General features: G+C 43.2%; 1 long non-coding RNA gene across 4 annotated transcripts; it reads right to left on the reverse strand.

The window, feature by feature from the left end:
- Nucleotides 1–12,940: 12,940 nt before the first annotated feature.
- Nucleotides 12,941–21,368, reverse strand: LOC147800542 (uncharacterized). 4 transcript variants are annotated; one of them, XR_015425223.1, is made up of 3 exons: nucleotides 20,663–21,368; nucleotides 17,222–17,290; nucleotides 12,941–16,466 (listed from the first exon to the last, which is right to left on the reverse strand). It is a non-coding gene; the product is annotated as an uncharacterized LOC147800542 (long non-coding RNA). The 4 variants fall into 4 exon arrangements; XR_015425226.1 differs by lacking the exon at nucleotides 20,663–21,368 and adding an exon at nucleotides 18,828–20,637; XR_015425224.1 differs by lacking the exon at nucleotides 20,663–21,368 and adding an exon at nucleotides 18,828–20,637 and having other exon boundaries at nucleotides 12,941–17,290.
- Between the last annotated feature and the right edge of the window lie 842 nt (nucleotides 21,369–22,210).

The raw sequence follows: 22,210 nt of genomic DNA on the forward strand, positions 1-22,210 counted from the left end.
GTATGCTGATATAAGAGTTTGGTTTTGGATGCATCTATTCTCAGCCCGAAAAGGGTGGCAGCGGTTTGCATATCCTCTAGATCAACAGCAACCATAGCTGCATAGAGAAGCTGTCGGACATTACTATTCTCTGGTCTTGGTGCACAGGCCTTAAGCCTGGAAAGGTCAAAGAGCTTTCCATATTCGGTGGTCCTGATGAGTGTGAAGAGTGTCGGTACTATAAACTATTCTGCCTCACTCCGTGCCTGGTGTTAAAGTCATTGCTGACGTGACAATAACAGAATCCGGCGCCCTCGACACTTTTGTCAATGTCACCGTAGAGGAGTTTTCATGAGCTGAACCTCAAGCAGTTTTTAGAGTAACTCTTGCGGTCATGTTGACACCAAATTTGTGAAAATTGAACACAATGGCCTTGCCAAGCTCCCATTTTTTCCCCTGGACAGGTCAGCCAAAAATTTACACGTTGTCACTACCATGCTCAATGCTCGCAGACTGGCACGCTTGCATGCTAGGTTTGACTCAATAATTTGACCTTTAATGGTTTCAGACGTGTAGGATCTATGCAGAATATTGTTTCACCATGCAAATTGGGTCTGGCTTCAACATTCTATCCAGGCATTATTAAATGTATAATGAGAGTTTTGTGCCCACTTAAATGAATGATCGTCGTCACTAAAATGAAATATGGAGTGCTGGTATTAGAATATTATTAATTAATCAGGGAAATTTCCCCTCTTCCATGCTGCCTTTTTTCTCAACTAGGGATAGGACAGGTCTCAGATCCTCAGGCTTTATTAGGTTGGGGTTTCTCCTTTCTTTCCGTCTGCCCCTCCCTTACTCTGGACCGGGTTGGGTGTTCCGTTGACACAACGCACAACTACTCCGTACCGGTACGCCTTGTGCTCCAAAAGCAAAAATTGGCAATTAATTTGTGGCCTTATGCATCATACGCACTTCATGCCGTATTATTTTACCGGTGACGACATTTCAAGGGTCATAATAATGCATTATACATGTACCAACACTAGTTGAATTCGAATGCGAATTCGATTTGCTTACTTAGCTATTGAAATGGTGAAATAAGTAGTAAAAGTTATAGAAAAACCGTCGGGAATTTATAAATATCCACTGCCTTTCTATGCGCTTTATTTTTGGAATTTATAAACATGCACTCCTCTCTTCCGGCATTCTCGTTATTGAAAATTCAAAAATATTTGTTGTCATTGTCAGCAAGGAAGATAAATACTTGTTCTGTGCAGTCGCGCGAGTATTTGGCCATGCTGAGTGTAGTGCGAAAACTAAGAGCGTCATTCTTGCACATGCCATCCCATCTTTCGAAGTTGTGAATGGCAGCCATCTTTTCGGTAACTGCTTTTATTATGGAAGGATAGCGCAAAAAGTCTACTCATGGGTATCCTTGTGGAACAAGAGCTCTTACTGGAAAAAAAATGGCTACCGTGCATGACCCCTAAAGGGAGAGGACCATCAAGCACCGGTCTACCACATAGGAATAGGTGGAATCAGCAATGCGGTTTGATTCTCCATTAAAACCCACGGTGGACGCTTTTCCCTTGCTGCACAATGCGGCCGGGGTTTTCTTCGCGGTATTTGTGAGGTAAATTTTCCCTCTCGGAGGTCGTTGGAAAAGTGTTATTATATGAAGTGAAGCGACGCGTGTGCATCGGTAAGGGGTTTGTGAGCCCTGAGCCCACATTGGTTGAGATGCTATCCTCTGGTAAGGAAGACCAATCTCAGCAACAAGACACAAATTTTGTTTTGAGGATACAGTCTCTTCAATTCGTCGAGGAAATGTCCTGATGGAGAAAATCCCAGCAAAGAAAACCCTACACTGAACTGTTTTTACAAAATAAAATTGTAGGTTATATTTTTATTAATTTAGGTTCGTGAAACTCACCAAGCACCTTGTCTTCACAACATTGAGTGGAAGATTACACGTGCCACTTACTTAGCACTCCTCGAAAATGAGGATTAGCCATCGTTTGTACCCATGTCAATGCATAACATATCAATTGGTCTCGAAATCATTTCCCGACAATATTTTGTGTGCACTGTTTGCAACAAAATGGTCATATGTCTGACCGGGATGCTCTTCAACGAACAAGTCGCATACACGACCCTACATAGTCAACTACACGCTGATGGTTCCCACTACACTCCTTCAGGAGCCTCGCAGGGAATGAATGACCAAATAAATACATAAGGGTCTGATTGGCATATTTATCTCAGAATAAGTGATTTCGAAGTTCACAGTTCAACACGGTTCTGATATTTGGTTGTCTAAGAGAATCAATCAATGGAAACAAGCAAAAGTGAAAGAAGTAGCCTAACACTATCCTGCAGTGTAGGCTCACTGTACATACTAATATCTCACCATATCAGAGACCATTGTGTGGTCAAAGACAACCTGAACTGCTTTCGCCAGTTTTGTAAATGGAGGGACAACAATGGGCTCCGTGCCAGCGTTAGCCACAAAAACATTAACTGATGCACCTTTAATATGATCGATACATTCAGGTATCTGCATGACACAACACTGAGTGATAAGAGACACTGGATGACTGAGCTTCCCTAAGACCACCATTAACTGTCAAACACAACGATGAAGCCCTTATCAAAAAATCCATGTCATCTGGTAAAAGAGTGTCAACATTCAACTGGCACTGGACACATTGAACCATGCCGCCCTGAACAACCTCTCACCCGAAGGAAACACATTTACAGCCAACGACTCAGGAGTACAAACATCTGAACCACTGTCCTTGACCCCAGAAATAGTTTGTACCCAACGAAGTTCTAATTTCCCCGTCTGGATCAAACTGCAGTGAGAATTTAACCGACACTTGCGATGCCACTTGTCGCAGAATGTAGCACACAGGAATTACAGGACACTGATTTTTGGGAGCATTGGAAAAGCCTCATTCTCCCTGAACACATAAAAGCTGCCCCTAATCGTCTGGTCAAACACCGCCAAGGTGGTCTCAAGTTGGCCCTGGGCAGGAATTTATAAATTAGTTGCCCCCATTACAATAATGAGCGTACCCAATGGTTACAACTTCCCAAGAGCACTTGCCATGTGTGCAGTATAAAACCTGACAGACACCAAAGAGGTCTCCACTCCACTATCCAGCAAACATTTAATAGGAATGCCATTAATAATGACAGAAGCCGTAGGAGTTCCGGCCAGAAGTCTACGCTGCATCAGATGATGTCAACTTCACGTCAGCCAAGACAGTATCGTCCGTCGCCATATCACAAACAACATGCGCTTGATCGTCATCATGAGAAACAAGAACCGTGGGCACTACACGAGATCTGTCCCCTTTCACACTGCCCTCTTTGACAGAGGTTGGCCATTTCCCGAAGGCTGACTACGTGGCTGCTTTTCCGAAGCCGTAGCTTCCAGTTTCTTACCTTCAATCCTTTCATCGGTATCAGCCACAGACTCCATCCTATCATGTAACCTAACAAGTGAACGGCTATCAACAAGGTTCTCTTCCAGAAGCTGACTGCGAGTATACAGTGCACAAGTCAATAATTGTTAAGTTACAGGGGCGCCAAATTTACCCCGAAGTAGAGCTTCCAGCCTGGTCAATGTGTCCCTCTCCTGGAGAGGTGTACACATGACCTCCTCCCGCGCGACGCCCAACAAATAGTGAAAAGTCGTGTTGATTATTTCAGGCTCAGACAGCCCATGCTGCTTTGAGTTTGTGTTCAAATCATGCAGCCACCCAACAATGGTCTGGTAACCCGACTTCCTAGGCAAGCCATTGAACTTGTTCAACTTCATTATTGGGGCTCTCTGGTGCCTTAGGTTTTGGAAGGCACCAACCAAAGTATCAGCAAGCACCCGATTAGATTGTGAAATTGCTTTGGCAATATTGTCCGGAAGCGCCATGAATACAAATGCCCAAAGGTGTGGAAAAAAGAGTGGTACAGTATAACTACACCCTGATCATTATAGTCGACCGACAAATAACCAAATTCACGTAGCATGTTCAGGGCAAACAACAATTTAACAGCTGCTCTTCCAAAAATACACAAACAAACAAGGCACAAAACAGCAGAAATGCTAACTTTGCACCACGGCTCAACCAAGAGCTCGGTGCTTCAAAACATATAATAATTTCAAAGGGAAGTTCAACACAGTTGTTAATGGAACTTGCCATTAACTGCTGTAGGGCCCTCTTTGTAATACTTACCCGAGGAAACAAACACTAACCAACAGAGGCATGGTCTAAATTTTCCATTGAGGTCGACATCTAAAGCCATGTTTTTGTCTCTTACTATTGATAAAAATGTGACCAAATAGCCAGAGATTACCGCCATTGTTAACTACGAGTCTAGTGCACGCAAGGAGGTAATCCACCGTGACCTAGCTATTCTTATTGTTATCCGGGTCTGGAAATGAGAAACTATGTATCTTTCTTTGTGTTTTGCTTGGGAAAACCTTTCGTAAGTTGTATGCTCATATGGAGATACATGACTCTGTAATCAAAAGTTACTGTCAGTACTACCGTTAGACTACCTGTACTTAATGCTTCATGTAATTTTGCTCCATTTGGAATTTGCGAACCTAGCTTTAGTCAGGTGTACACGTATACTCTCTGCGATATCCAAGAACCAGAACAATGACCCTTAATGCTTCAGTCGAGACCCTTGTATTTGGGGGTTCATAACCATTAGCACCCTGTTCCTATTACAAGGGAACAAATTGTACTTCTTCGAAAAAAAATTATCTAAACAAAATGTTGGCGATGTCCTCTTTCAGATCAGAAAGAAAAAAGAACAGGGCTTTTGATTTTTGAGAGAATTTTTTTAGTAAAACGGCAGCGTAAATTACCGCCCCGAAGAGATTTGTGAACGACAAATAAGCAAATGTAGTGTGGTTCCTTGACCTGGATGGAGTAATGGTTTCCCTAAGGTCAAAATGTTAGTTTGAGAAAGTGGACTTTGTTTCCTTGTAGGAATAGGGTGCTAATGGTAATGAACCCCTGTGTTTGTGTTTCTTCCATCTGGGTATTGTTGATGTGCTTGATCTATTGTACTGGTTAAACCTCAATCGACCACACACGCACACTTGCGGCGGTACAACAAAAATCCAGGCTTCAAATGACACTAGGCCTACAAAATTGACCCTTGCGAGTGCCGACCATTACAATGAAAACTCCTCTGTACAGCTCTCCCGCAATGAGATTGAAGAGAACACTTTTACCTCCCAAGTTGCCCTGCGTGTCTGCCTACTATGCTCCAAGTTCATGAGGCTGTTCCTCCGACCTGTTTATCTCGCTGTCAAAGTAGTAGCTGCCCGGCATGACCAGCTCTTCAGTGACATCATCCTGTGCAGATCAGCAAGCAAGTAGGCCTAACTGGAGTGGCTAACACATGAACCTACATACTGATGTACCGCTGCTGGCTGGATGAATCTTCTGAGGTGGGGCAAGGGTGTACCTTTCTCAGTGGTCAGTACTGGTGCTTGCACAAACTAGTTGATCACATCTTGTCCTTTATCGTGATGTGCCATGTGATGTGCTAAACTCTGTGAACTGTGAATTGAATATTCTCATGCATAGATTATAGACCGGTCATTTATTGTTCAGTTCTAGTTGAGGTGTATTTTACATGTATACATTATGTTTCCATATTCAATTAGCATTTGTAATTTGTTTGATATTGCTTACATCATGTACGTCCATGTACAGTAGAATTTTGATTTAACTATAACGTCAAAGGAACACCCTCAAACTTCGAGTTAAGTAGGGTTGTATTTCATTGTTAATCTATTGCCAGGAATGTAATCTTTCCTTCAGTTAACAGGATTTTCAAGTTACCAAAGTTTGAAGTGTTGAGGTTTATTGCGTTTTACTTATTGATACGCTGGTATGGTTTCTGATTGTTTGTACTGTTGAGTGTTAAAAATAACAAAATGCATCTCCCGGAGCAGGACAACCAGCAGCAGATTGCGCAAGAGCAACTCAAGTTTAGGGCATCGGTTTCAGCGTGGCGCAAATGTGCCAATCGTGTAGAAAGCTTGCTCTCTGACTCCGACGATGTGACTACACTGAAACAAGGACGGAGTCACTTGGTACATGCAATGAGCCACCTATCTGCAACATACTGCGAACTTGAAGACCTGCAGTTGCAAACATATACTCAACACCATGCCTCACATAAAAGATATGAAGCTGTTGAAGAGGAAAATCGTCAACTTGTTAAAAGAATTTGCAAACGCATTATTCAGTTGGAGTCTGACCACGACGAGATAAAATCTACGGTGTCCTCTAGAAGCCACCACTCACTGAGGTCATCCGGTTCAAGAAGGCTAGGTGTCCCTGACAGGGCATGAGTTGCAACAGAAGCTGCAGCCATTAGAGCCAAACTGAAGTTTTCTGATCTCGATGCAAAGAAACTGGAAGAATTTGAGTTGAAAAGGGCAGAGCTTGAGAAGGTGATTACACTGAAGGAACTACATGTTGCAAAGGTGACACTAGAAACTTTGGACAGGGAGCAACCTGAATTACGAATAGATGACCTTAAAGAAGAGGTTTCCAAGGAAGAGAAATATGCGTATGTTGAAAAATACCTGGAAACTCATGCGACTACGGGAGAGAATCCCGTAGATCCCATCACCACCCATGGTGTCGTGACTGACAGCTCAAGTTTAACGCTTGCGACCCACCGAAATCCTCTGCCAACGCCTGGCCTACCCAACACCGGGACACTGACAACCATAAAACCACCCGTGGCTTCAAATACGGTCATTTCACTAAACCCCTTTGCAAGTGACTTTACTCCAAGTTCCATTTCTAAGAAGTTAACGAATGGAGAGGCCCACCCGAACCTGATTGACACTACTGCGATTTCCTCACCTACGCCCAAGCCGTCAAGTATCCCGAAGACTAGTATCGGTACAGGAAAATCTGATGAAAATAAAACGGCCAAAATGGTGGGAACATCAGTAGGCGATACATGACAGCAGATATCGTGTCTAGCTGAATGCCTTGCGAAACAGTAAAGCGCCAACCGTCCCCCCCCCGAACCCAGGGTGTTCACTGGAGACCCTTTGAAGTATCCCAACTGGAAGAGTGCGTTTGAAGCCCTCATTGAACAGAGAGGAGTTCCTCCTTCTGAGAGGCTGCATCATCTAAAGAAATACATTAGAGGCTGCGCAAAACAAGCCATAGAAGGATATTTCTTCCTCACCGCTGATGACGCCTTCGACCAGGCGAAAAAGCTACTGGAGAAGAGATATGGAGATGCCTTCGTTGTAGAAAATGCTTTCCGTGACAAGTTAGACATGCACGTGGCCTAGGGTACCCCCTGCGATGGAAAGGCTTTACGTGACTTGGCAGATTTTATGCGGCAGTGCCGCACAGCCACGGAAAGTATTGGCCACCTGGGTGTTTTGAATGATGAGTGGGAACACCGAAGGATTTTGGGAAAGCTTCCTGATTGGCTGATTATTAGATGGGCAAGACAGGTTTCATAGCACAAGTCCAAAAAAAGGAAAGTACCCATCGTTCAGCAAACTTTTCAAATTCATTGAAGAGGAAGCCGATATAGCTTGCGACCCGGTAACCTCACCCCAGGGGATTAAGGGCCTTGTTTCAATAGAGGACAAGCCTGGCAGAAGTAAGACAAAGAAATCTGGGACAGGCTCCTTCACCACAGGAGCAAGGGAAATGCAGTGTAAGAGTGACCACCGAGAGAGGTTCACACTTAGTCGAAGGGAATGCCCCCTGTGCGGAAGGGGCCATTACCTTGATGTCTGCCAGTCCTTTCTGGCAGTGGCAATGGCAAAACAAAAGGAGTTCGTGAAGATGAAAGGTCTTTGTTTTGGATGCCAGCATCAAGCGCACCTATCCAAACACTGCAAGAAGAGACAAACCTGCAAGAACTGTAGTAAGCGACACCCCACATCATTGCACGGGGATGTTAATGAGACAAACAAGCCAAATGTGAACGCTATCATAATAGAGCCCCCAGCAGGAACAAAAACTCCTATCTCAAATACCACCAAAATCAGCCTCTTCAGTGACATAGAGGACGGTGGGAAATGCTCTATGACAGTTCCAGCGTGGCTATCTCATGGCGACAACCCAGAGGTTAAAATACTGGTCTGTGCCTTACTAGACACCCAGTCCGATACAACTTTCATACTTGACAGCACTTGCACTGCTCTTGGAGCGAATGGATAGAGGTCCAGCTGTTGTTGTCAGCCATGTTTGCGAGAGACCAAAGAGTTACAAGCAGCAATGTAGATGGTCTGATAGTTAGGGGCCATGATAGTCCAATGAGGATTCCACTTCCTGCAGCGTATACAAGAGGGGTGATGCCTGACAGTAGCACTCATATTCCCACCCCTGCCATGACCAGAAACTGGCCACATTTGGAAAGAGTTGTGGAATACCGATGACACCTGCCGACTGTGAGATAGGCCTTCTTATAGGCTACAACAGCCCAAAGGCGTTGGCACCACGTGAAGTCATACCCCCCACTGACAACGGACCATATGCCCAGAAAACTGATCTTGGTTGGGGGATGGTGGGAGTTGTCGATCCCACTCAGGGTCAGCATGACACTCACAATGTTATTGGTGTGAGCCACAGAGTTCTGACTTGCGAGATACCTTCCACATTATCAAACATTAAGATAAGAGCAAAAACTAAGGGGCAACAGAACCATGTTCAGTTGTCTTTTAGGACTCGGGTGAAGGAGCTCATCACCCCCTTTGAAGTGACAAAAATGATGGAACTTGACTCCAGTGAACGAATCACCAAGAACAAGTCTTTGTCACATGATGACATGGAGTTCTTGAAGAAGATGGAAAAGAGTGCTCACCTGGAGCCAGATGGGCACCTTATCATACCACTGCCAGAGCCACCTGAGCTTAGGAACAACGAAAAACTGGTACGGCATCAACTAAGCAGTGAAAGAGTCGCTTCATCAGGAATCCTATTCAAGACTACAGCACATTCATGAACAACCTGATTAAGAACGGGCATGAAGAGAAAAGTCCCGAGGATGAACCAGAATCGAGCAATAGTGGCCGGGTTTGGTCCATAACCCATCATGGCATTTATAATGCCAATAAGCCGGATAGAATACGCATCGCGTTCGACTGCAGTGCAAATTTCCACGGTGACTCCTTAAACAACAGGGCCCAGACCCGACCAACACCCTAGTGGGAGTCATCTGCAGATTCAGGCGAGAATAAGTGGCCATTATCTATGATGTGGAGCAAATGTTCTTTCAGTTTCGAGTAGCATCGGAACGCCGTAATTTTCTCAGATTTCTCTGTCGGGAGAATGGTGACTACAGAAGGGAACCCATCTCATACCGTATGAATGTACATTTGTTCGGTGCCGTGTTATAGCTAGGCTGTGCGAACTTTGGGTTGAAGAAGATTGCGAATGACTATGAGACAAAGGTTTGTTCGGTAGCAGCAGACTTTATGAGAAGAAACTTCTATGTTGACGATCGGCTAACATCTGCACCCACTGCTGACCAAACCATCGACCTGATTTTCAACACGAAGAAACTTTACGCTTGTGGAGGCTTGCGCCTCCACAAATTTGTCTCAAACTCAAGAGCAGTGCAGGACACCATTGATGTCAAAGACTGAGCTAAGGGAATCACAAATCTTGATCTGAGTCATGACGCTTTGCCAATTGAGAGAGCTCTAGGTGTGGAGTAGTGCATCGATCGGATGTTTTTCAGTTCCTCATCCTCATGAAGGATCGACCACTTACTAGACGTGGAGTGTTGTCAGCAATATGCTCAGTCTATGACCCTTTGGGTTTCGTAGCTGCCACGGTGCTCAGTGGTAAACGGATCCTGCAATGCCTGTGTAAGGAAGATTCTGGATGGGATGACTCCCCTCCCCGATTCTGCAAGAGAGAGATGGGAACAATGGAGAACCGAGCTGCATGTGCTGGAGCACCTTAAGATTCCTCGGTGCTTCAAGCCACATAACTTCGGGCAGGTGAAATCAACTGATATCCATCATTTTTCAGATGCCGGTACTGTCTGCCATGCGCAATGCTCATACTTGCGCCTCATTGATGTTCACGGCAAAGTACACTGTTCTCTGATAATGGTTAAAGCTCGAGTCTCCCCTTCAAGCAACTTACAGTTCCTCATCTGGAACTCAATGCCGCAGTAATGTCGGCGAAAGTCAGTTCAGTACTGAAGAAGGAACTGAAATACGAAAACCCGACAGAGGTATTCTTGACAGACAAGGTCGTCTTCAGCTACATTGCCAACGACGCTCGCAGGTTTCATGTTTTTGTCGGGAACTGGATGCAACAGTTCAGAGAACTTACCAAGCCATCACAGTGGAGATATATCGCCTCTGAAGAAAATCCAGCAGACAGTGGATCAAGAGGCACCACAGCAAAAGAGTTGTTTTTTGGTTAAAGGGACCGACATTCCTGTGGAAGGAGGAGCTTCAAGTATCAGAGGCCTCCCAACCAACGATTACTGAAGGTGACCCAGAGGTTAGGAAGGTGCGTACCATGGCTGTACAAAACAGCAATGATAGCTTGGATCTGGAGCGCTTGGAGTGTTTCTCTGACTGGCATCATGTCAATAGAGCAGTAGCTGCTTGTCTCAAGTTGAAATCTCGCTGCAAGGACCGCTCCGTGAAGAAGCCTCGGGAGGCAGCGGCTATAGCAGAATCTCGCAAGCATGCTATTCCGGCCTACTAGACCACCAGGATCGAAGATCTTCTTCAATGTGAGATCGAGATAATCCGAACTGTCCAGAGGAAGATCTGTGCTGAAGAGATCAAGGCTTTACAGATAATCAGTGTTTGTGACAGCAAGGTGGGAAGGCTCACTGCCAGAAAACGAAATATGATCATTAGGAAGACCAGTTGCTTATATCGGTTGGACCCCTTCATTGACGCTGGTGGCCTGGTACGTGTTGGAGGACGTATCAAGGGATCCCACTTTCCCTCGCAAGTTCAAGCACCCAGCGATACTACCTAGGAAGCATCACGTAACCAATATGGCCGTACGGTCTTGTCATCGGCAAGGCGTAGCCCACCAAGGTCGCAGCATGACAACAAATCAAATCAGAGCCGCTGGATACTCGATAATTGGATGCAGTTCAGCAGTCACCGACTTCATTTCCAACCGTATTACTTGTAAGAAGCCGTATGGCAAGGTCGTAGTGCAGAAGATGGCAGAGCTGCCTGAAGATCGGTACACCTGCTCTCCCTTTCACCTATTGTGGAGTTGATTTTTTTGGCCCGTGGTACATCAGAGAACGACGAAATGAAGTGAAAAGGTATGGCGTGCTTTTCACTTGCTTGGCCAGTCGTGCAATCCACATCGAAACCTCGTCCTCAGTACTGACTCCTTCATCTGTGCCTTGCGGCGTTTTCTACCTTTCAGAGGCCCCATCCGCCTACTAAGGTCTGACCGAGGTACTAATTTTGTCGGAGCTCGAAATGAACTTGAGGAGGCCATAGCAGAATTGAACCTTGAACACTTGAAACGGTTTCTACTTCAAGAAGGCTGTGATCTGTTCAAATTCAAGGTGAATGTCCCATCAGCTAGCCACGCGAGCGGAGTCTGGTAGCGTCAGATACGTTCATTGCGCAGAGTACTCGCATCCTTGATGGACAAAGCAGGCTCCCAGCTCAACGACAATTCACCCAGAACGCTTATGTGCGAGGCAGCGACCGTAGTAAACAGTAGACCTCTCACAGCACAAACCTTGAAGGACCCTACCTCTTTGGAACTACTAACACCTAACCGTCTGTTAACTGTAAAGTCCAAAGTTATTCTGCCTCCCCTTGGTGCCTTTCAACAGGCCAATCTGTACTTACAAAAGCAGTGGTGGAGAGTCCAACACCTGGCAAATGAGTTCTGGACACGTTGGAAAAGGGAATTTCTCCAGAACCTACAGTTACGACAGAAGTGGGTTCGTTCATTCTTTAACTTGAACATCTGTGACATTGTTATCATTACAGACAACAATCTACCACGGAATCAATGGCGCCTCGATCGTATCGAAGAAACCTTTACGGGTGAAGAGAAACTGGTGCGCAGAGTTAAGGTTGCTGTTGGAGACCCTCATCTAGATGCTGCTAGCAAGAGATTTCTCGCCACGAAGTACATTGAGCGGCGAGTCCAGAAGTTGGTACTGCTCGTTCCTAACGAGGAGACCAAAAGAATCCCCGTCAAGGAGCCTTAGTGCGAAGAAACTGCCTTATGCCTGATCGTGTCCTGATTTGTCCCAAACAGAGGATACCCACTGATGAGTTTCTTTTTGTTATATTGTCATTGTTAGATAGGTTGCCCTGTAGTGTAGTTCTTAGGGCACTTAAACGTCTTTACAGTTATGCATAGAAAGTTACAGGTTTATTCTTAGGGTTAGCACTATGTATAAAAGGGATTCATTTTGATGATCTGAAATTAGCTCTGCTAATTTTGGGAGCCATGTTAATGGAACTTGACATTAACTTGTTGTAGTGCTCTCTTTGTAATATTTACCCGAGGAAACAAACACCAACCAACAGAAGCATGATCTAAGTTTTCCATTGAGGTCGACGTCTAAAGCCATGTTTTGTCTGTTATTAGCGATAAAAATGTGACCAAATAGCCAGAAATCACCAACATTGATAACTACAAGACTAGTGTACGCAATGAGGTAATCCACCTAGCTATTCTTATTGTCATCCGGGTCTGGAAATGAGAAACTATGTGTCTTTGTGTTTTGTTTGGGAAAACCTTTCGTAAATTGTAAGCTCATGTGGAGATACATGACTCATGTGGGGTTTACCTTCATATAATTTTGATGCCACATGAAAGACTAGTAATTCTTATGTACAAAAAAGGTTATTACGTCTAGGAAGAAAAGCATTTTTTTTTTACATTCACTTCGTTTTTCATTGGGAACCATTTTCGTCATTTTCCGTGCTTTTCACCTTATTTAGTGCCCTATTTTCACACTTTTGTCGAATTCCTCTCAGATCGTCTGTGATACTGTCTGGAAAACTGACGTATGTTTTGTATCTATTAGCTCACTGTTTTCAAGATCGAGAGCCATTTGTCTGAAACGCAGTTCGCGTTTTTCATGCGGATACAAATTTCCGCACTGAGTTTAACAGCGGTCAAATATGAGATGTCCGGATTTGGGGCATGGTGCGCACGTACACGTACCTGGATACTAGTGTGTTTAGGTACGAGTTAACCTACTGCATTGCACGAATACATGCACGAATTACACGAATACGAAGCAAATCACACAAACAAAAACTTTCTGTTTTCATCCATACGGTTTTTTTCTTGTGTGATTCTTTCTCATTAGAGTGTGATATTCCTCACCAAAAACTGCAAAACTGAAAAAATCCCCTCTAAAATGTTTGCTTCACTTCCAACTTCTGACTCTGTTACTTTGGAGGTACGTGACAAAGACGGGCAGAAATCGGATTTCATAGTGTGCACGTCGGTAAAAGGGACTTTGAGCGTTTAAATTCTATTCGGTTTGGAAATGAGGGGCAAACAACCTTATCTGAGCTTGATGTTGATTGATTACTTTTGGGATGCACCTGCTCGAGTCAAAAGCAATTTTACTGGCTTCTGGCGCTGTAGTAGGATTCAGTGTGCATGCTCACCAACTAGGTGAGGGGCATGAACTCTTCTTCCCTGCTCTCTTCAGTGAGGGTGGAGAAATACAATCATGACAATGCTTGTGATGGTTTGAGTGTGAATTCATCGCATTTGATGTCTAATTCAAGTTAGTGTTAATTTGAATCGGCCAATGCCGGAAACGGTTTGCACACTAGTAACCAGACCGTCCCTCCCCCACACACAATAAATGATATATAGCTGCTAATCGTACATGTTCTGAAGATTTTTTGTTCAACTTAAGTGTGGTATTTTGGCCGAAAGAATTGATACACACCAGGACTGTTATCATAGGGAACTAGTAATATTCAATTAGTGGTGTGTATTAATAGACTCAATTCTTTACTTCCAAACCATGACATTATTCTCCAATAGTGGCGTAATTTGGTTACGTTTTCAGGGTGGTACTTCGATTAGGGCCCCTCATTTAGAGGGCACTTTAGGATCTGCGTCGTTCTCATGCAGTGCAGGGTGAAACACTGAGGAAAGGGGCGTTTAACGAGATTTTGCTCTTCCTCCCTTAATTTCTGGGTGGAAGTTACATGTTATATCACTGTTTTCTAACGTCCGAGTGGGTATGTTTTATTATACTGTGGTCATTTAAACTCTTGCATTTGTTGGCCAAATTAATTTATCTTCGATACTGTCTATTCCCACAAATTTGAACTTTTATTCAGAATAATTTTGCGTGCCACATTTTCAGTGTAAAAGGGTATGTTGTTGAATTTTCAAGTATCTGTTTGCCGGCCGTGAACTTTGTATTTTGGTGCTGTGCAAATTTATTTTTCTAGACCTATACATGTAGGGATTATCAACAGCTGTTGCAGATGTCATCAGCTTGTGCACACAGTGTGGAAAGTATGTTAAAGTAAACATCAGTGTTAAATCTGCTTTTTCTCACCTACAGAAGGTACACTCATAGAAGTGATGGTGTATCGTGCCTGAGGCTGCTCATTTTAGTCTTCTTTAGAAATGACCTGGAAAATGACTTTATGAAAGATACCTACGTTTCTGATCAAACATGTATTAACTATTTCCTTTCTACAGAGACACCTCAGTAACATCTGGTAGTAACAAATTCGGTCGAAGTGATTATTACAATTATGCACCATAATCATGTTGTCCCCATCCAACACACACCCAAGTTATGTCTTGCCGAGTAAAATGTTTCCCGGGATGGTTTCTTATTTGTGTGTGCTTGATCCAATACATGTACATTATACAGCCTGGGAATAATGTGGCCATTACCACTTCCCCATGCGACCCCTGGTAGGACAACGGTGCAGTTGCGTAGCCGTGGTTGTTTGTGCCTGCAGCAAGATGGAATTTTCGTCCCGTTGACTCGGAGGTAAACTATTACAGAATGATGGGTCCGTAGAGAACCAGTGTAGTGAGGTAGTTGCCGATTTGGGAATTGGATTTTTATAAACACAGTATTCAATGTGTTTGTCGGATCTGTTTTACCATCCTGGTTTTGTTGTCATAATCCACATTCTGGACGTTTAGTTTTGCCTCTATCTTGTCCCGGCTTTATTGCTCTTACATGCCCCAGCTCATTGCATTCGCCAAATCCGCCTCACTCTAGGCGCTTTACATAATAAAATCATTAAAATCATCATAACAAAGTAAAACTTAGATCAAAAATCAACAATCTAAGAAGATCGACCTAAACGAATAAGAAATCTTAATTTCAGGCATTGCACGTTAAAAGCACAAGTTAAAAATGTAGATTAGACACCAAAATTTAAACAGGAAAACAACAATTATTAACATACACAAACACTGTAAGAGCAAAACGGACACAACAGATGGACTTGGACAAACATATTGGTTAGAAGCAAAGGAAATTGAATCGATGAGATGGATCAAATCCAATAAACTGCAGTATTTGTATTACGAAAGACCGAAGTATATAATCACGAGTCGTACCTTTATTTGTCCCAACCATCAAAGAAAACGCCCAATAGGCCAGCAGTACACCGTGTCTCTTTATGCATCAGAAATGCCGTCTCCTGAGTATGTGTGCCTGTGTATTTTTTCTCTGAAATAACTTTCTCCCCTCTAAAATCGCGGTGAATCTTGAGTATATTTCAGGGGCACTCTGGGGCGCCATTTTTGTTCTGTTGGGGTTTAGATGGAATTTTGATCATCCCACACATTACATGTACACTCAAATGAACACGCTCCAATTAACGCCACTATTCGCTACATCACTATCGAGGCCACTGGAAAGGCAGACAGGCCTTTGTGTAATTTAAGGATGACCCTTTACCTTCGATCATCATTGTGATGCATCCTCTGCCCCTCACAAATTCTTTGGATTTCGTGCGCAATCAGGATAATAACAATAAATAATAGAAAATTGATTTATGTTTGGCCAAATTACAGTACAAATTTACAATACATTAAATTAACGAATAACTTATTTAAATGTTAAAAAGAAAAAAATGTATAACACTTACAATCCATTTAAATTGCACATTAAGCTGAACATTAACGACAAAATTTAAAAAGTAAACCAAGGGGAATAAGTACATTTAAAATAAACAAAAGACGAAGTACGAAAATTTAACGATCTCAAGTAATTTTAGTCTACCTGTTTGATAAATTAATAAAATATGGAATGTGTCTTTTTTAAACCGATTGGTCCTGGTATGCAATTTAGAAAATTATGAGAATTTCGAGGACAGCGAGAATGAGTTTCAAGTCTGGTAGGGGGAGGGGATCTCTGGTACGAGTACGGAGCTGCTCTAGCAACTGCTGATAGTGTTCCTCCCTCCCCAGAGAAAGGTTCCCCAAGGTGCAGTCCTGCAAAGCATCAATCTATGATGTAAATCTGCTACCCAGTATTACTCCGCATGCACGCCTTTCCAACTTTTCTAACTGGCATGACTGTTTAATTGTTAGTGAAGAATGCCATACACGTCAACATATATTCCAGTGACAGGCGGATGTACCCTTTATAAACAATTACAAGTTCCTGTGTACAAAAACCAAACTTTTTCAGCAACCGAAGCATGTATAATTTACGGTTAACCTTGGTGTAGATCTCAGAAATATTTTTATCCCAGTGGCGATTATTCTGTATCCAGATACCAAGAAGTTAGCTTGATCAACATACTGAACAGAGCAGTCATTTATTTTAAGAACAGTAGGAACAGGTGCATTTTGTTTGAAACATATTTGGAGGGCGTGACACTTGCTTAGATTTAAGTGAAGTTTATTATTTATCCTAGCTCAGTCCATCGTTTGAATGGATCAAGAATCTGCTGGAGTGGACCGCTAAGAGCATACCGACGGTTTTCTGCCAGTGTCAGGTCATCCACATATTTCCAACAGTTTATATTACCGGGGACCTCATCTACAGCATCATTGATGATGGCCTAGAGGCCAATTGGTCCCAACTTCGTACCCTGTGGGAGGCCAGAGGTTGCAAGCTATTGACAAAGTTTGATGGTAACGGACACACTGTTAACGGTTGCTCCAAAAATCACACAACCAAGGGACGATGGACCTGCCACCCCCAAGCGAATGAACTTTTCTATTACCAATTTATGACCCACCATATCAAACGCCTGATGAGAAGAGTCCGTGAGAACAACTGCCCCCACACTGTTGTTCTTATCAGCCCCCTGATGGAGAAAATGAAGAAAACTAATCAAATAATGGGTACTTATAAGTACTTATGCCCTTGACATTGCCAAAGTGGTGAGGGTCAATCTTCTCATTTGTTTTCCAATTCAAAATGTACAGTCATTTTTGTTTTTAATTTGATTCTCAGTGCGTTCAAAGTTTACCGAACTGAAGTTATTTGAATTGAATTAATTTTTTTCGTCATTATAACTTGACTCAGAAGTGAGCGCGTCTCCCACTTCATTTCAGCGCGTACAGCGTCCATGGTGGAACGGAAATTTTGTTAGGCGGTGAGTGGATTGCACGTCTCTACAGGCCTTAGCTACGTGCCAGCCAATCTAGTGGGTGCGTTCGAGCCAGCTACTCGTGTTGACACAAGTATACTCCCGAGTGCTCGAACAGCTGAAGTACGACCCGCAGGTCAGCGATAGTATCTGCCCCGAGCAGAAGTGCACCCCCAATCGGCGAAAGAAAGACAAGTGGGTTCTTGCACACGTTCTGCGTGAACGCAGAGCATACGTACCGGAATAAATTAGTTACGTGTACTCAGCGTGCTCTGCATCAACCTCGCATATATACTTGCGCCCCTCATTATGGAGATTATTGAACTCCGTAATGGAGATCAATTGGAGGGCACCAACAAACCCACACCCTGTTTTGTTCCGCTTGGAGAGGATATTCTCACTGAAGGGGGAGTCACGTATGTTTCAGAGGGAAATTATTAACTGCGCATCTTCTGCCCTCAATGTGATTGGTTCACACAAATGTGCAGAGGCCTAAACATCTCTTCCAAAGTGGGCCCCTATACTGGAGCCGTTTAATGGAAAACGATGTAAAACTGTAAATAAACAGATACAAAATATTTTGAGTAACAAGGAATAAGTCACTAAGTTCCATAACAATACACAATGAAATGTAGAAAATGCAGAAAGTCTAAGGACTGCAAAAAGTCTATTCTACCTAAAGTACATGTACACACATGTACATGTAGGTCAATGTAAAAGGACACAAATAGATGTAAATACATGTACATGTAGAAAGAGTTCATGTACAAATTAATGGGTAAAAATGCAATGTGTGAGGAATGTAACTATGAAACCTCATAAAATGCAAACAGTCCTGTGCGTACAGACAGATAAAAATGCAACATGCACAGTAGTGAAAATGAAGAACACAGGACACAATGTACCGGAAATCTTTGCTTAAACATACTGGTGAAAATGCATGTACATGTCAAATTACATGAACAGGGCAATACTCCATAACACGCTTCAATTTAAAAAGATCAACTTGTGAAGTCAAAGAAGGCAAGATAATTACAGACAGTTCCACAAACAGAACTTACGATAAAACATAACAGGCACTGGCAAGAATGTGTGTATTGTAATTGTATACAAAATACTACGCACGTGAGTGGAGGAGGTGAGTGTGACACTGAGAGGGCTTTATATACCAGAAATAAACCCTAAATTGGACTTATAATAGACTACAGAGGAACTATATATTATAAAGGAAACACAGAAATGGTAAACTTACGGATCGTGCTTGAACAAGGGCTTATAAACAGGTGTAGCAAGTTGTAAAATGTACGAATGAAGTAACGTGAATGACATGGAGCGGGAAAGTGAAAAGCGATGGTAGAGGGCGCTAGACTAGATTACTGTGGATGAGCAGCCCAAGAGGAGAACTCGAGGCAGAACAGCGCATATCCCGTTTTTAGGGTCATTTGCATGCGTAAAGAGGGCCATGGGAATTTGTGCCAGGCAATCAGCTGCTTCGTTTCATGAAATTTACGTCTCATTTTCACTTTTGGAAATATGCCCAATATTTTTTCATGGTAAGATAAGGCCTTTTCCTGACTTGTTTTGTGAAAATAAAATCGTGGCGGTGTGGTTGTTTCCCCGGGCCTAACCTAAGTTTGAAGTCTGAAACCGGTTTTGGTCACGACTCTAGCCTAAACTGGGGTTCCTCCTGGTCTAGATATCACTCAAAGCGACCTAAAGAATAAGGGAGAAGATCCGTTTTGGTGGAAATATACCGCCGATTATGATGACTGTGATGCTCTCTGCCAATTAGACAATGCACAACAACAAAGACACCTGACAATTTGTCGGTAACCTCAATAACAATGTGATTTATTGAGACATTCAACGAATAATTAATTGATTAAGTGATTAGGGATAACTCGTATTGGGTGAGCTTTATTAAAACCTCTGTGGTTTTGCGTGGTCTTGAGGAAAGGCTATTAGCAATACACAGCTAATATCGCACTGCGTCGCGCCAATGAGCAACGCACTGACTACTGTCGCCTTGCGCAACTCTTATATGCACGCACAATGTCGCATCACATGAACGCCATCAGCAATACACGTCCAACGTCTGGACCCAAGTAGCACTGCACATCTCAGTGTCGCACTGCCTAATTAGACAACATCGCATTGCATAGCCCAGTGTCACTATAGCGAAACGGCCCGCATGCACTAAGCACCACGGCACCGTTGGCCCAGCCCAAATCTACTATGCACCCGCAAGTGAACGGCTGGACCGCACAACCTATGTAATGCTACACGGAGACGGTCTTCCTGACCTAGCCATAACACGCCACAGCGAGAGCACCAAGAACTCACGTCTCCACAGCTTCGCTGAACTAGCAGAAACTCAACAGAGCAAGCCCCGCCCATCCTGACGTCACAGGACATGTACACACTACTACACTTGTCTAGTCTTCACTATTATGCACAACAAAAGTTACGAAAAAAATTGAGAAATAGTATACAAGATTCGTAAAAACTAGTGATTTTTGTGAAAAGCCCTTTTCGTAAGCGGTAGATTGTTGATGCGGTTTTTGAAAGCCTGAAACAAAGAATTCGAAGTTTTTCTGAAATTTTCAAAAGTGGGCTGTGCTGGAGAAAGGTGTGAAGGTTTTAGATTTGCTGACAGTTTTGCGCTAGATTTTTTTCTCTTCCCGACCGCGTTTGTATATTGACCTAATTAAGTACCGATTCCGTTCATCCCGCATAATCTTACGGCCTTGCGATCGTAAGAATCCAGTGACTCGGGAACGAAAGACGAACACAAAAGTGCAGTAAGTTAACATGAAGTTTACCATTGAAACCAAGGTCTATCTGTCATTAGTTTTACATGTACTGTACACTTTAAATACATGAACATGTACACCGGCTCCGTCGAAAATTGTGTTTAAGTGTACGCCGCAGTACGCGTGTTACAGGCCGCAGTGTACAGTGCACTGTAGGCTACGTGGCTGGATCAGTTTTGTGCATGGGTGCGTTCGATTAGCTTCCCTGAATACACCAGTGTTACACCAAGGGAAGCCTCGAAATGAGGGTAATCGAACGCTGCATTGTACTCACCAAGGCATTCTGGGAAAAGGTCAAGTCCCCGCCACGTTCCATCATGTATGTCCATGCACGAACAGTCCATCCGTGACGTCATTACACTCGGACAGCCTCCAGAGACCCGATCGCCAGCTGGGGCAGTAGTGGCTGACACCAGGGCAGGCACGAGGATCAAGTGATGGCTAAACGAACGCTCTCGTGTAAGTTTGACTTACACGTGTAAGCTAATCGAACGCACCCATCATGTAAAACACGTATAAATTGCGCTGCGCAGAAGTATCAAATATAACTCATGAAAGTCAAACAAAAAATGTAGCTACATAGAACTGATTGTATTGTGTAGTTGAGATTCTGGCTAGTCGTATGTAGTGTCTCACTGTTCTGGGAAAACTTTTAAAATTGAAAAAAATTGTGGAAAAAAGACCAAATGATCAACTGAAAATGAAAATAAAATGTATCAAAATATGTCTATTTCGGGGTTCCTTTAAAGCGCGTGCTCCCAGTAGCTGCGAATGGGAGCACTTTGCAGGTAAAATGTACATGTACTATTAGGGGCTATCATATAATTATTATGTGATGACCGCATGCCACAACATACATTGATGTCTCTTTGATGAACAATAAATAAATAAATTGAATGCGAAAGAAATTTGTAGTATCACAGGAGCTCGATAAAAGATTGCAGTGTCATAATTCACAGAGCACCTGCGTTATAACCAAGAATTACTAAAGACATTTCTGAGAAAGAGTTGCTTGATTATTGCTATGTATCTACACAAAGAAAAGAAAATTTTAGCATGTAAAATCTTTCAAAATGCAGAGGCTTCATTGAGCAAAAGCAACTGTAACATTATAGATTTTCTTTTTGGGTGACATTATATTTTGGCTTATGAATATGGAAATACTCAAAAGCGTAGAACCTATAAACAGGAAACAAAATACGATGAAGATCAGTGAAACAAAAATTGAACAAAAGGTTCATTTTGGAAGTTTATATACAAAGAATCCATCGCAGTGCGATGGCCTGTTGATGACATTTTGATGGCAACTCTTGCCATATGAACGTTCAACCTCATGTCAACTATCGGCCTTTGCCATGTGAACGGTGCATGGTGCTTGATATCGCGATGTGAACGTCCGTCCTTAGTGATGTGAATGATGTACCTTTAAAAGGTAAACGTTCAACCATGGCCATATCAACCACGAACCGTGCTCGATATCGATGTTATATATGTCTTCGCCTCGTGTTAAAATTGCATCATCGCAATATCGATCGTTCATCATGCACCATCCTGGGTATCAGTGACGATGTAGCAAAGGTTGAGCGTTCATACGGCGAAGGTATAATCAAAGTGTAGTCACCGGGCCACCGTGTCGCAGTGACCCTTCAAATTCGGCTAGCCAGTGGTTACCTTGTAGAGCTACCTCTCTTGAACATCACCTATGCACCGACTGCAAGTACACCATCATATATTCACGTTCCTTTGGTTTCAGAGGTGTGATTTTGACCATCGCATGACGGCCGGATTTTCACAATACCCTGTGAAAAGTGGCCCTGTTATG

The sequence above is a fragment of the Acanthaster planci genome, linkage group LG01 (genome assembly GCF_054643075.1).
Source record: "Acanthaster planci isolate LZ-2023a linkage group LG01, COTS_SCS, whole genome shotgun sequence".
Lineage (NCBI taxonomy): Eukaryota > Metazoa > Echinodermata > Asteroidea > Valvatida > Acanthasteridae > Acanthaster > Acanthaster planci.